The 13299-nt window shown below is 39.4% G+C and overlaps 1 protein-coding gene across 1 annotated transcript in view; it reads right to left on the reverse strand.

Moving 5' to 3' along the window:
* Positions 1–13299, reverse strand: part of TMEM232 (transmembrane protein 232) — a 351105-nt gene that overhangs the window by 97195 nt on the left and 240611 nt on the right. The gene's annotated exons all lie outside the window — the stretch shown is intronic.

A 13299-nucleotide genomic window follows, 5' to 3' on the forward strand; every position in this document is an offset into this window, starting at 1 on the left:
GAGAGAGAATGCTCCCATTTGCTGACCCACTCCCCAAGTGCCCTAAACAGCTGGAGCTGAGCAGAAGCCAGGAGTCAGGTTCTCCATGTGGGTGGCAGGAACCCAAGCACTTGAGCCATCATCACTATCTCCAAGAATTTGCATTAACAAGAAGTTGGAATCGGGAACCAGAGCTAGGAGCCAAACCCAGGTACTCCAGCGTGGGCTGTGAGGGGCTTAAGCAGTGTCTTAACCATTAGGACAAATGCCCTCCCTAATTCTGATTATTTTAAAAATATACTTGAATTTGAGCATACTAATATATTTTATATTCAATTTTGTCTTTCATCATTTTACTCCCCAAAGTAACCTAAATGCAAATGAGCTGAGAAGACATTATTCAAGGTAGCTGTCCACATATTGGAGTAAAAATACTGCAATTGTCCCATTGTTGTGACACACCAAGGCAGCCAAATAGGATCGTTCAAGTCCTAAAGAGAATTTCAGGGGTCTGAATTATGCTCTGGCTGTCTACATCAATCAAATTAACTGCCTCTTTTCCAGTTCTCATTCATGCAGTAACATATAGCTACAATTAAAGGTGAATGTGATGGCACAGCTTTCTGACAGTGAGACCTGCTCAGCAACAGAGCATATGAACAGCAAATCATTTCCACTTCGGATTATAGGAAACCCCACTGAGTCAGGGTTGGTTTAAATGTGTCTCTGTGGGAAGAAAAGAGAGCAAATGTCTCCTGATAACTCCTCTTGTGCTTCCACTTATTTAAGTATATTCTTTCATAAATATACAGCATTCTGTTTTTGTGTCCTCCCCAAACAATTTTATTTTTCTTTTTCATATCTGTAAGCCAAATTACCACTGTCTTGGGCCTATCAATTTATGACACTGCTGAATATATCTGGTAGTTATAATGTGACTGCCTACTGAGCCAGGAGGAAGAATTTACAGCACTGCCACTCACCAGGCCTCTCCTGGCTCACGGGTAACACTGATGGAGCTCCAGAACCCACAATTTAGAGACTGTTCACTACATTAGGATTAATAGAGCAGTATGTGAAACTGAACGTGAGATCTTGGAAAAGAGAACTGGTGAAGCATTTTACGCAACCTTTTTATCTTTTTGTATGTATTCACTTGTCACACCCTCTCCCTGCTACGTATCTGTATGCTTAGGTGTGCTTGATTCTTTGGACACTTTGGACACAAAGTGATGTCTGCGTGATGACTGAGAACAGGCAGGAGGAAAGCAGAGAAGTTGGAAGCTCTTCTGAGATGAAACAGGGATCTTGCCCGTGGAGTTAGGGAGCCCGGATGGTTCCGTTGTTTTCGCTGAAGCTCTAAGAGTTTCCGAGGCTACCTTACCTCCACCACCTTCACCATCACGTTAGCCATAGGTTGTAGGCAGAAGATGCACCTGGAATTTCTTCAGCAGAGATTGACACGACTTCTATTTACGTAAAGTGCCTCAGAGGCCGATCGGCAGAACCGTAACAGAAAGCTGCCAGTTTCGTTTCTCAGCGTGGTGTGAATTGCTCTGTCCAACCGGCTGGCTCTCTAGCAGTCTGTGTCTCCCAGACAGATGGGATTGTCAGGGAAGTGGCCTGGGTGCCAAATGCAGTTCACCATTTATCGTGAAAAGAACATGAACAGTACCAGATTAAGACCCACAGGCATTTGGGGAGTTGAGAGAATATTTTCAATATTTAAAAACTCATGGTCTTTAAAGGGGGACTCTTGAAAATCACTGCTGGCTATTTCTAGCCCAGCAAGAAGAGAAGCTGGTGACAGGGATACAGGTGACTTTGCTTCTGCTGATTCACTTATCACAAGCTCTCTGCTTGATACAAAGGATCTTCATAAAGTTTGCAGAAAACATCTTATCAAGAAACTGTACAGAGTTTTAAAAACTTCTTGCACCAAAATAAACTTATCTTCTATTTTCCCACATATTTTATGACGTATTCTTGTCTCAGTGCACTAATCAATACATCAGCCAGTGGTGCTGAGGAGTCAGTGTTACAATATTGTTTTCCATGACACAGGTGGTTGTGTTCAATTTCAATGCTTAGGATCAGCTTTTTTCTTTGAACGGTTTTTGTGAAGAAAAAAATAGAGAATGAGAACTGCTTGACATCAGCTCTGGCTCAACAAGACTCAGGTTAGTGAACTATTGGGAACAGCCATGAATTTAGTGACATATCACTTCTGAGATGATGGATGCCTAGCAATTACTGATCTTATATTGCACCGACAGGGTTGGCATTGAAAGTGGAAGCTGTTCAGAATGATAAATGGATATGACAATTTATTAGAGATAGAAGGCATGATTAGTGTTCGATGTAGATGCATCCTTTTGAAAAGGAAGTAGGAGAGGAAAAAAAAACAGAAACCAAATAAAACAGGAGAGATTTAGGATATAAAAATTAAATTTTAGAGAAAAGACATCTTTGCAGTGTAAACTCAATTTATAAACAAAGCAGAAATTCTAGACATTTAGCAGCTCTGCAGCTTTGCAGTAGTGAAGCTATGTATTAAAATGTTATTCAAGTTTCACATACTCATAGGACAATCCTCAATTCTCCTAACTGAAATCTTCCTCACACCCTCAGTGACCCCTCTATGGTTCATATTCAGCAGCATCTGATGCCTGTTTAGAGAGTCTTTTGAATCTGCACTAAAACCCCTGATATTAATGCAGTCCTTGGAGCATTTTCCCGCAAAAGAAAATCCGGTTAACTCTTTTTGTGCTGAGTTTCCTTTTCTCAAATGAAAATGGAGAACATGAAGTAACAGGACTTAAAGTGCCATGGAATGAAAATACTGCCCTAAACCCATGTCTCTATGCCTTGTGTTTTGGAAAAACTGATGGAAGAGATACAATGTGCCATTGATAATTTTATATATATATATATATATATACATATATATACACACACACACATATATATCTATATACATACATACACTCATATCAATTTAAATCTTATCTTTTAAAAGATATTTAAAACACCAGAAAGCTTTTAAAATGCTCTATAAAGTAGCCAGAAATCCACTGGGTTTTGCTTCTAGGAAACAAACTGCCGCAGGGTTGGTTCTGTGGCATAGTAGGTTGAGCTGCTGCCTGCATCGTATATAGGTGCTGACATCTCCCATGAGTGCCAGTTTGATTCCTAATTGCTCCACTTCCAATCCAGTTCCCTATTAATGTGCCTGGGAATGCCACAGATAATGGTCCAAGTCCTTGGTCCAAGTCCTTGCATGATGGTCCAAGTCCACATTCTACATCCACGTGGCAGATCCAGAGTAAGCTGCTGGCTCCTGGCTTCAGCCTGGCTTAATCCCAGCCATTGCAACCATTTGGGGAGTGAACCTGGGGAAGAAAGAGCTCTCTCTTTCTCTCTTTCTCTCCCTCTCTCTGTAACTCTGCCTTTGAAATACAATAAATAAATCTTAAAAAAGAAAAAAGAAACAACCAGCCTTCATGACTTCTTGAAATTTTGATATACAAAAATGGTTCATTGGCGGATAGGAATTCCTTCCTCTTGTGTGTTCATAGATACACATATATTATGTACCATATACTGTATTATCAGCCTTTCAAACTAATGGATCTTGTCTAGGAACCTAGAAAACCTTCAGGTCCTGGTTTGCGATTTACTGATTTCACTTTTTTCATTCTTGTAAATTGGTCACTAAGTTCTTTGGCCTTCCTACATGAATGTCTCCTTCTTGTCACTGAATTCTTTGAACAGAATGTATCACTAAGAAATAGTGAAAGAAGATTCACTATCTGGATAGATTATTAGGAAAGTCTCCCTCATCTGTTCTTGAAATCAGCCTCTTCATTCACTAAAAATGTTAAAGGCACCGCTATATGTCATATTTTAAGATTTTATTACAACCTTCCATAATTGTTTCTCTAGTTTTATAAAAGTATTCTTGGATTTTCTCCTACCTCTCTGGATTTTCCTAAGATTTGATTTGTTGCTTGCTTTAATATTATTCTCCTTTTTCTAGACATTGATTAATAGGATTCTTCAAAAGTCTACCGAAGCCTCCTTCTCATGCTACTCTGTGTTGTTGTGCTGCTGTAGCTTTTTGTTTGTCAAGGCAATGTCTCTTGTGCCCATGATTTCAATCACCACCTTCATCTGGATGATTCACAGCCCAGACTGCCTCCCTGACATCGCCACTAGAGAATGCAAAAGCTTCACCTCAGCATGTAAAGCAATAAACTCACAACCCTGCCCCCTCCCAACCACACTGTGCCCTCTTCTGTAGTTCTTTGTTGTCGTGAATGGCATCCTGATCGTGCTGGTTACTCAACCTGAGAAAGAAGGGACTAGCCTTGAAATTTTCTCTCCTTGTTGCTTCCCCTCATGTCTAATCATCACCAGATTCTATTGCTTTTTCTTCCAAATATCACATAAGCCACCTGCCTCCTTCCGTTTGTTTTGCCACCAACCTAGTGTATGCTATATGGCAACGGCATTCCGTGTGTTTTCTCTATCTAACAAAGCCAACGGTGGTGATAATAAAAATGATGAGGAGGTGTTAATAATAATAAATATTATAAAATCTATACAACTACTAAATTACATTAGCATATTCATTATGTTGTCATTGTATATTGTACTATAACATGCTTATTAATATAATAATAATTAACTGTGCTTACTCTGTGCCAGGTATCTGTAATGGGCACTTTTAATAGACAGCCTCATTAATTCCTCATAAGCACGCAATAAGAAATGTGTACAATTACTCCATTTTATAGACAAAGACATTTCAGTTTAGAAAAGTTATCTTGACTTGCCCAAGGTGACTTAGGTATAGTACTCGACACCTCTGATCATGTCACAACCTGGAATCATCCATACACACTGCCTCCCTCCCTCCTCACTGTGCCACATAAAACACACCTAGTGCTTCTTGTGGCTTATAAGACGAAGTTGAACATCCCAAACACCTCCACAGCCTCATTTCCTTGTGAACTCAGTGATTCAGCCACACTATGGTTCTTTGTTTTCCTTATATGCTGTATGATCCCTTTCACCACATGGACCTGCACATCCTATCCCCTCTGCTTACAGTACTACTTCACTTCCCTGACCCTCTCCCAATTACACACCAGGATATATCATGTACCTCTCTCTCAGGACACTTACTTACCAGGATTTATAGTACCATGTAGCTCTCCTCCATCATACATCATACTCACCAACATAGAGATTTACTACCTATATGTATGATTTCACATATACATGCATGATTTTAATGTGAAATTTTGATCTCTTGGCTTGATTGTAAGTTCTATTGAGAAAGAACTGTAACTATGTTTTAATTATTTTTAAAAAATTATTTGAAGAGCAGAGAGAGAAAAATACTGAAAGACAGAGGACAGGCAGAAAGAACTTCCATCTACTGGTTCGTGCCCCCAGTGCCCACAAAAGCCAGAGTAGGTATGGGACTGAAGCTGGATCTGGGTACACAATCCAGGTCTCCTACATGGGTGGTAGAAACCCAGTTATTTGAGCCATCTCTGCTACCCCCACCCCCAAGGGGCTGAACTGGCAAGAAGCTTAAGTCAGGAGTCAGAGCCTGGAATTGAACTCACATACACCAATGTGGTCTGTGGGCAACTTAACCAATAACCTAAGTACTCACTTTATAACTAGTCTTACTAAGTATTTTATCTAAGGTGTTAAATAATTATCAAATAAGTGAATACATGGGAAATAGCAGAGTGTTCGGGTGCAAAGCCACAAATGACCTTTGTCAAACAACCAATATGCTAGATATCAGAGCATTTCTCGATAAGAAACCTAGTATAATGCCAGCACACAGAGGTGTTCTATTAATGTTTATCAAAGGAACACACCTACTCTATTGGGAGGACTGTTTTCTGCTTATCATTCAAACTGATATCAAGGGACCTCCAGGAGAGGGCTGGGTTAGTTGGGATCAACATTATCCCTAACAGGTGGACGGATGTCTGACAGCACCTGCTCTGAATATTAATGTTTTCAAAGAGTTCACAGAGCTGATCTTAAATCTAGGAGATATTTATAAATAGGGGAAGCTTAAGGTGTTTAATTGACTTCATATTTTCTGAGAGCTCCCAAAGCAGAAAGGGTTTATACTGTTTAGATCAACACCATATCTAAGTTCACATTCTAATTCAAGTAATACGGTTGTCAACAGCTACCGAAACATTTCATCACAATCTGAACACTGCCCTTTTCTTTGAAAGAGCAAACAGCACATGAAAAACAAAATGCAAATCAAACATGTAGCTTTTGTTTTTACAATTTTTGTCTTCCTACAGGATTGCTGTTTTTATTCTAGTTGATCTGTATTTGAAATATAGAATGTGTTAATGTCTCATAGAAAATTTGAATACCTGTATCATTTTTAAGATTCTGCATTGGGACTGGCACTGTGGTATGGTAGGCTAAGCCTCCACCTTCGGCACTGGCATCCCATATTGGCACCAGTGCATGTCCCGGATGCTCCACTTCTGATTCAGCTGCCTGCTAATGGCTTGGGAAAGCTGTAAGATGACCCAGGTGCTTGGGCCCCTGCACCTGCGTGAGGGACTTAGAAGAAGCACCTGACTCCCAGCTTCAGATTGCCTCAGCTCTGGCTGTTGCGGCCATTTGGGGAATGAACTAGCAGATGAAAGACCTTCCTCTCTGTTTCTCCCTCTCTCTGTAACTTTACTTCTCAAATAAATAAATAAGTCTTTAAAAAAATATTCTGTAACACATTATTTTATTCACGATGGAGCCTTTGTTAAATATTTGAGTATTAAGAAATTGGTTCAACTATCAGCTTAGAACTGAAGGAGTTCTGCATTCATCATGGAGATAATTGCCTAGAAGCCAGATGCCTGTCTGGATAAAGCCACTGCAGTGAAAGTGGAAACAAGGATACAACCTCACTGCTAACGCTAGGCACTCCTGCTCAGTGCAAGGCGCTAAAGAATGGCAGGCAAGGGTGGGCAATGTTAACAGAAGGATGGATATTTACATTCCTCTAGGCAGGACTAAAGGTAAATTATGAGTCGTGTTTTGGATATGGTGATTGGATTTCACCTTTAAGTATCCAAGAGCAAAGGAAACAATCAAGAAATGGGAAAAAAACACTGAATGAAAAAAAAATAGCTACAAACTATATATCCAATAAGGAGTTAACATTCAGGAATATAAAGAACTCCTACAACTCAACAGCAAAAGCAAAAAACCAAAAACCCCTCCAATTAAAAATTGGGCAAAATAACTGAATAAACATTTTTCCAAAGAAGACATACAAAACAGGTATATCTAAAGGTGTTCAACATCACTAATCAGAGAAATACAAGTTAAAAATACAAGGAGATATCATGCCACTCCAGTTAGACTGATTATTATCCAAAAAAAAGTCAAAAGCTACCAAGCAGTGGTGAGGATGTGCAAAAAAGGAAACTTGCACAGCATTGGTGGGAATGTAAACTGGTGCAGCCATTATGGAATAGAATACAGAGTTTCCTCAAGCAACTAAAAATAGAGCCACCTTAGGACTCAGCAATCCCACTTTAGGAGCACGTATAGAAAAGAAAGAAAATCAGTGTTAGAGATACCTGTACTCTTAACCTCTGTGTATTTTAACACCCATATGATTTTTTTGAACTGATAATCTAGACAATTTCTTAATGCCCAGATATTTCGCAGTTTCAACAATTAGGAGCCCATATCTGAAAAACTATCCCATGTTCTTTATCTCTCTCCAGCTAATGACTGCTTGGCAAGGCTGTCCTAACCCCAGTCTTACGTTTCCATTAGTCTTGTCAAGCCTGAAATACAGGTATGGCATAGTCCAAATCACATATGAATTTCCTTTTACTTAAGTAACTAAAGTCAAGAAGGCAGTAAAAACATAACACAGAAAAAACCCCTAATGGAATTGTATATTCTCTCTGAAAATTGCCAGTAACCATAGCATAAAAAAAAAGACATGGATGCAAAAATGTGAACCTCCCATTAATTATTACTTACCATAATCTTACTAAGAATTAAGTGTTGTACTCTTAAGAATATAAATATTTTAGAAAATCTATTAAGTTATAAAACACATGGGCAAAGAAGCAGCGTGCCCAGGCTCTTTTTCTACATCTTTCCCTTCTGGGGTCAGACAATCTGAAAACAAAGCACATCTTCTACATTTCTAGTTAGGTAACTTACTCTAAGTCAACTGAAAGAAGCTCCGATATTTGATGTTGTACAAAGGAGACTTTATTTTCTTGTGCAAATCAGATAAATTTGTTTAAGGCATTTACTTAGAGGAACAGGCAAGTCGAGTCCATGTTAAATAATAGGCCAGGTGTGCCTTTGAGGCCCTCTTCTTTTTAAATCAGGCACTAACTCTTCCTTCAAAATACAAAACCAGTGAGCCTCCAATTGCTTCCTCCATCACCCCGATCAATGAGATCATGAGATGAGGAACATGTGCTTCTTGGAGCTGACCATCTACTTCACTTTTAAAAAAAATTGTTTGTTTTGAAAGTCAGAGAGAGAGAGAGAGAGAGAGAGAGAGAGAGAGAGAGAGAAAATCTTTCACCCACTGATTCACTCCCCAAATGCCAAACAGCAACAAAGACCAGGGCTGGGCAAAACAAAGCCAAGGTCCTGCAGCTTCATCCACGTCTCCCACATGAGTGCAGAGGCCCAGATATTTGGACCATCTTCTGCTGATTTTCTCAAGTCATTAACAGGGACCTGGATCAGAAGTGGAGCATCTGGGACATGAACGAATGTCCATATGGGAAGCCAGCATCACAGGGCTTAAGCTACTACCCCATAATGCTAGCCCCTTATCATTAGTTTCTGTCTGTCCAATAAAGCTTCTTTTCTTTTCTTTTCTTTTCTTTTCTTTTCTTTTCTTTTCTTTTCTTTTCTTTTCTTTTCTTTTCTTTTCTTTTTTGACAGGCAGAGTTAGACAGTGAGAGAGAGAGAGAGAGAGAGAAAGGTCTTCCTTTTCCATTGGTTCACCTCCCAAATGGCTGCTACGACGGGCGCACCATGCCGATCTGATCCGAAGCCAGGAGCCAGGTGCTTCCTCCTGGTCTCCCATGCGGGTGCAGGGCCCAAGCACTTGGGCCATCCTCCACTGCCTTCCCAGGCCACAGCAGAGAGCTGGACTGGAAGAGGAACAATCAGGACAGAATCTGGAGCCCCAACCGGGACTAGAACCTAGGGTGCTGGCGCTGCCGCGGCGCCGGCCAAGCTTGTTTCTTAATCTATGTCATGGATTGTTGTGGCATTTTCCTTTCCTATCAGGCCACCACACAGTAAATGATAGCTACTCTTAGTTCTACTACTTTGGTGCTCACATTATTTATCCTGGGGCATGGCCATCCTGTCTATGAAGTCGGCCATGAAACATTTCTTGCCTAAATCAAACAGATGATCTCACTTCATTCTTGCTAGTTTTGTTCCATTTTAAAAACTTGCTATTGAAATACAGTATATATACCAAGTAATGCACAGAGATAATGAGTTTTTGGTCCTCTGATCACACTAATAACCAGCATCTAAATTAAGGAGAACACACACTAGCACTCTGAGGGTCTTCACTATTACCCCTTCTCCATTTTTTTTAACAAGGAAGCATATATATGATTCAGTGAAGCAATATATATAACAATATACTGCATGGTACATCAGACACAAAAGTTTTATATTAACTGCCACAAATAAAAGAAAATGTAGTCTAGTTTATCTCATCTAGCATAATGATTTCCAGATGTATCCATTTTGTTACAAATGTCATTATTTCATTCTTTTTTCTTGAATGAATAACATTCTATTATGTCTATATACCACCTTTTTTTAATCCAGTTATTAGTTGATGGACATTTAGGTTGGATCTATATCTTAGCCACTGTGAATTGAACTGATATAAACATGGGAGCAAGTCTTATGATAGTGTGTTCAAATATAAAATTTAGCAAACAAAATATGATTAGAAATAATATGTAAAATAATGTTCTCCTAGTCTTATTCAAGGATACTATAAAAAGTTCAGGGAAAGGGCCGGCGCCGCGGCTCACTAGGCTAATCCTCCGCCTAGCGGCGCCGGCACACCGGGTTCTAGTCCCGGTCGGGGCGCCGGATTCTGTCCCGGTTGCCCCTCTTCCAGGCCAGCCCTCTGCTGTGGCCCGGGAGTGCAGTGGAGGATGGCCCAGGTGCTTGGGCCCTGCACCCCATGGGAGACCAGGAAAAGCACTTGGCTCCTGGCTCCCGCCATCGGATCAGCGTGGTGCGCTGGCCGCAGCGCACCGGCCGTGGCGGCTATTGGAGGGTGAACCAACGGCAAAGGAAGACCTTTCTCTCTGTCTCTCTCTCTCACTGTCCACTCTGCCTGTCAAAAAAAAAAAAAAAAAAAAGTTCAGGGAAAATAAAATTCAAAGATGTTTAGTTTGGTGCAAAAAATATGTCATGCATGTAGTTTTTTCATAATATGCATTCTCAAGAATTTTTGAAGAACCCTCATATATGTGCAAAAAATCAGTTTGTGAGTTTTTGGAATTTATGATATAAGCACAGAAAATATAAGAAATCCAGAAGCAAAATTTTAGATGTAAAAACTAGTTTTGGAAAATTTGGACTTCGGAGTTCCATATTCTCAGTCTTAAGGTAACCTTAAGATAGTTCTATTGGCAAAGAAAGCAAGCAGCAATACCATATTCAGAGGCAGAGGTATGATACACCTAGATTATTTTGGCTCCAGTTTTTATGGTCTAGTGAAGAACTATAATTTTTTTTCATTTATAAAAAATGCTGACAGGCAAAAAGAGCATGTATCCGGCAGAATGTCTCACTAACTTAGAGCAAAACAACAAAAAAATTCAATATACTGAAGCAAAATGATCAATTTTCTTTTGAAAAATTACATAAAGGAAAGGAATGAACCCTGCAAGTCACTCAGAGCAAAATATATGTTTCAAAACACATAAAAGACAACATTCTTCCTGTTAAATAATGTACAGGCTAAAAAACACAACAAAACTACCTTGGAAAAAATTATAGATCATGAGATATGGCAGATGCTTCATCAATAAAGAAGCTCTTATTTTTCTCCTAACTAGTAAATTTTGGGATTTTCACACTGAAATAAAAATGCTTTATTTTCTGAGGCTATGAAGAAACATATTATCTTGCATTTCCTGTCCTCCTCCTTTTCAGTGTTCTCCATCTTCTATGAGAGTCCTGGTATATATATATATATATATATATATATATATATATTTACGTCTTTCACGTTTCTCTTTGTTGGAAGTGTAGAATGCAGATTTCCAGGCATCCTCCTGCATGAGGACTGGGTGCTGTGAGACTCTGGATGAAAGCCTTTAAGGGGTGAAAAAGAGCTGAGCATGCCGTGGGAGTCACGTTATGTCTTTGTGCTGCTACCTGTGCAGCTGCGGCGATCTCCCACCTTCATTAGCTTCGTTAATTCCACTTTGAGGGCCTAGAAGTGGGAGGAGGTGAAGACCTCACAAAAGGTGCTAGCTCTTGATTAAATGGAGAATCAAGCCAATGGAAGAAATGAAACTTCCTGCCGTGAAAGCTACTGAGCCAGAGCCGTGTTTTCAACACATAGCTTAGATTTAAATTTGCTTCTCAACCACTTATTTTATAAAAAAAAAAAAATCCGATATCCCACAGCCTAATAGATAATGGAGACTGTTCAATCAGAGCTGACTTAACCTTTTTATTAATGTCCTCAAGCTGTGGCCCTGGTCCAGTTACCTGTTGTCTCCAGCCATTAGCAACCGGAGCTGGCCTAGCTACAGCCCCAGGGGTCAGTGTTCACACGTATGGTGCAATGAGTATGCTGTCCCACGGAGCTGTGCAACATGAGGTGCTCCTGCTTAGAGGAATTGGTAGGCTGCTGTGCGGCTGAGGATCGCATTCGAGCAGAAATGCTCTAAATTTAATTTCTAGAGCCTGTAATGAGCTGTGGAAAAATGGATAAGCAGATAACATTTTTTTCAAAGACCAGTGATGAATGATTGTCATTTACTTAATGAAGTGTGGGCTCTGATGAGAAGTTTAATTTACTAATCTCTCAAAGTCTACAGAGGACTCTGGGTCTTAACCCAACTCCGCTCTTTTGTCTCCTTCTCCGACTCATCTCAAACCCTGACTTGCACCTTTATCTCTCAGTGTTTCTCTGCCTTACATGCCTTTCTCCTTTCCTTTCAGTCTTTCACCTTTCTTTCTGCTTACAACCTTTATTGCTCCATTTTGCCACTTTTAAAAAGAATCCCAAAGGCATCTTCTTTTTCTGTCTCTGTTTTCCTTCCTCCTTGTGTCCCAGCAGGCATAATAATTCATCTCCATCTCCCCTTTTTACCACTCACTTCCCCTCCCTGCCCTGCAATTTCTTTACTTTTCACTTGCTGATATCCAGGATCTTCCATTTTTTTTCTATCTTTTTGTCTCTTTCTTTAACTGTCCCTTAAACAAAAGTGCACATGTTTAATGTTCTTTCTGAGGCTCCAGACTGATTATTCTTCCATATCTGTGGTCCTTAAGAATATGAAGAATACATTTGGGGATTCTAAAATAAATCTTAACATAATGACCTATAAAGTTGACATTTTCATTGTGTGTTGGTCATGTCATAAAACTTTTTAAACATGTAATATAGGCTGAAGAATTTTGGAATAATTATTTCTGCAAATAAGACTACTAAAGCCCAGGCAGTATGATCATTAATGCAAATTCTATGTATCTTCCTATTGATTACAGAATCATTGAAAAATGTTTAAAAGTCTTCCCAAGGATTGTTTTGACTATCAACAAAAGGAAGCCTGTTGGCTTTGATGCACACAATTATTACACCTACAATTAAAGATAGCTTTAGGCTGCAGTGTTCCCATGATTTGGGAACTTAAATAATGCTTTCAGCAAAGGCCAAGGAAGAGCATTTTCTCAATGATTTAATGTCTTCTTCAAGAGCTTAGAAGATGAAGCACTAAATAGATCAGAGGAAAGAAGTAATCAATTCATGTAGATAAGAAGAAAAATACCTGAGTTAAAATCCAAAAACTAGATCATCGGGGGAGTCACATAAAATAGATTTAAAAATACTAGCTAAACTAATTAAAAGGGATAAAAGAGACAAGATGAAAAGTTACAACATAAAAATTGAGGGGGCGATAACCACAGAAATAGAATTATAAGGAATCACAAGAGAATACTTTGTTCAATTATGGCCAAATAAATTCTGAAAAACTAGGATGAAATAAATCA

The sequence above is a fragment of the Oryctolagus cuniculus genome, chromosome 14 (assembly GCF_051225735.1).
Source record: "Oryctolagus cuniculus isolate XC-2025 breed Fujian yellow rabbit chromosome 14, ASM5122573v1, whole genome shotgun sequence".
Classification (NCBI taxonomy): Eukaryota; Metazoa; Chordata; class Mammalia; order Lagomorpha; family Leporidae; genus Oryctolagus; species Oryctolagus cuniculus.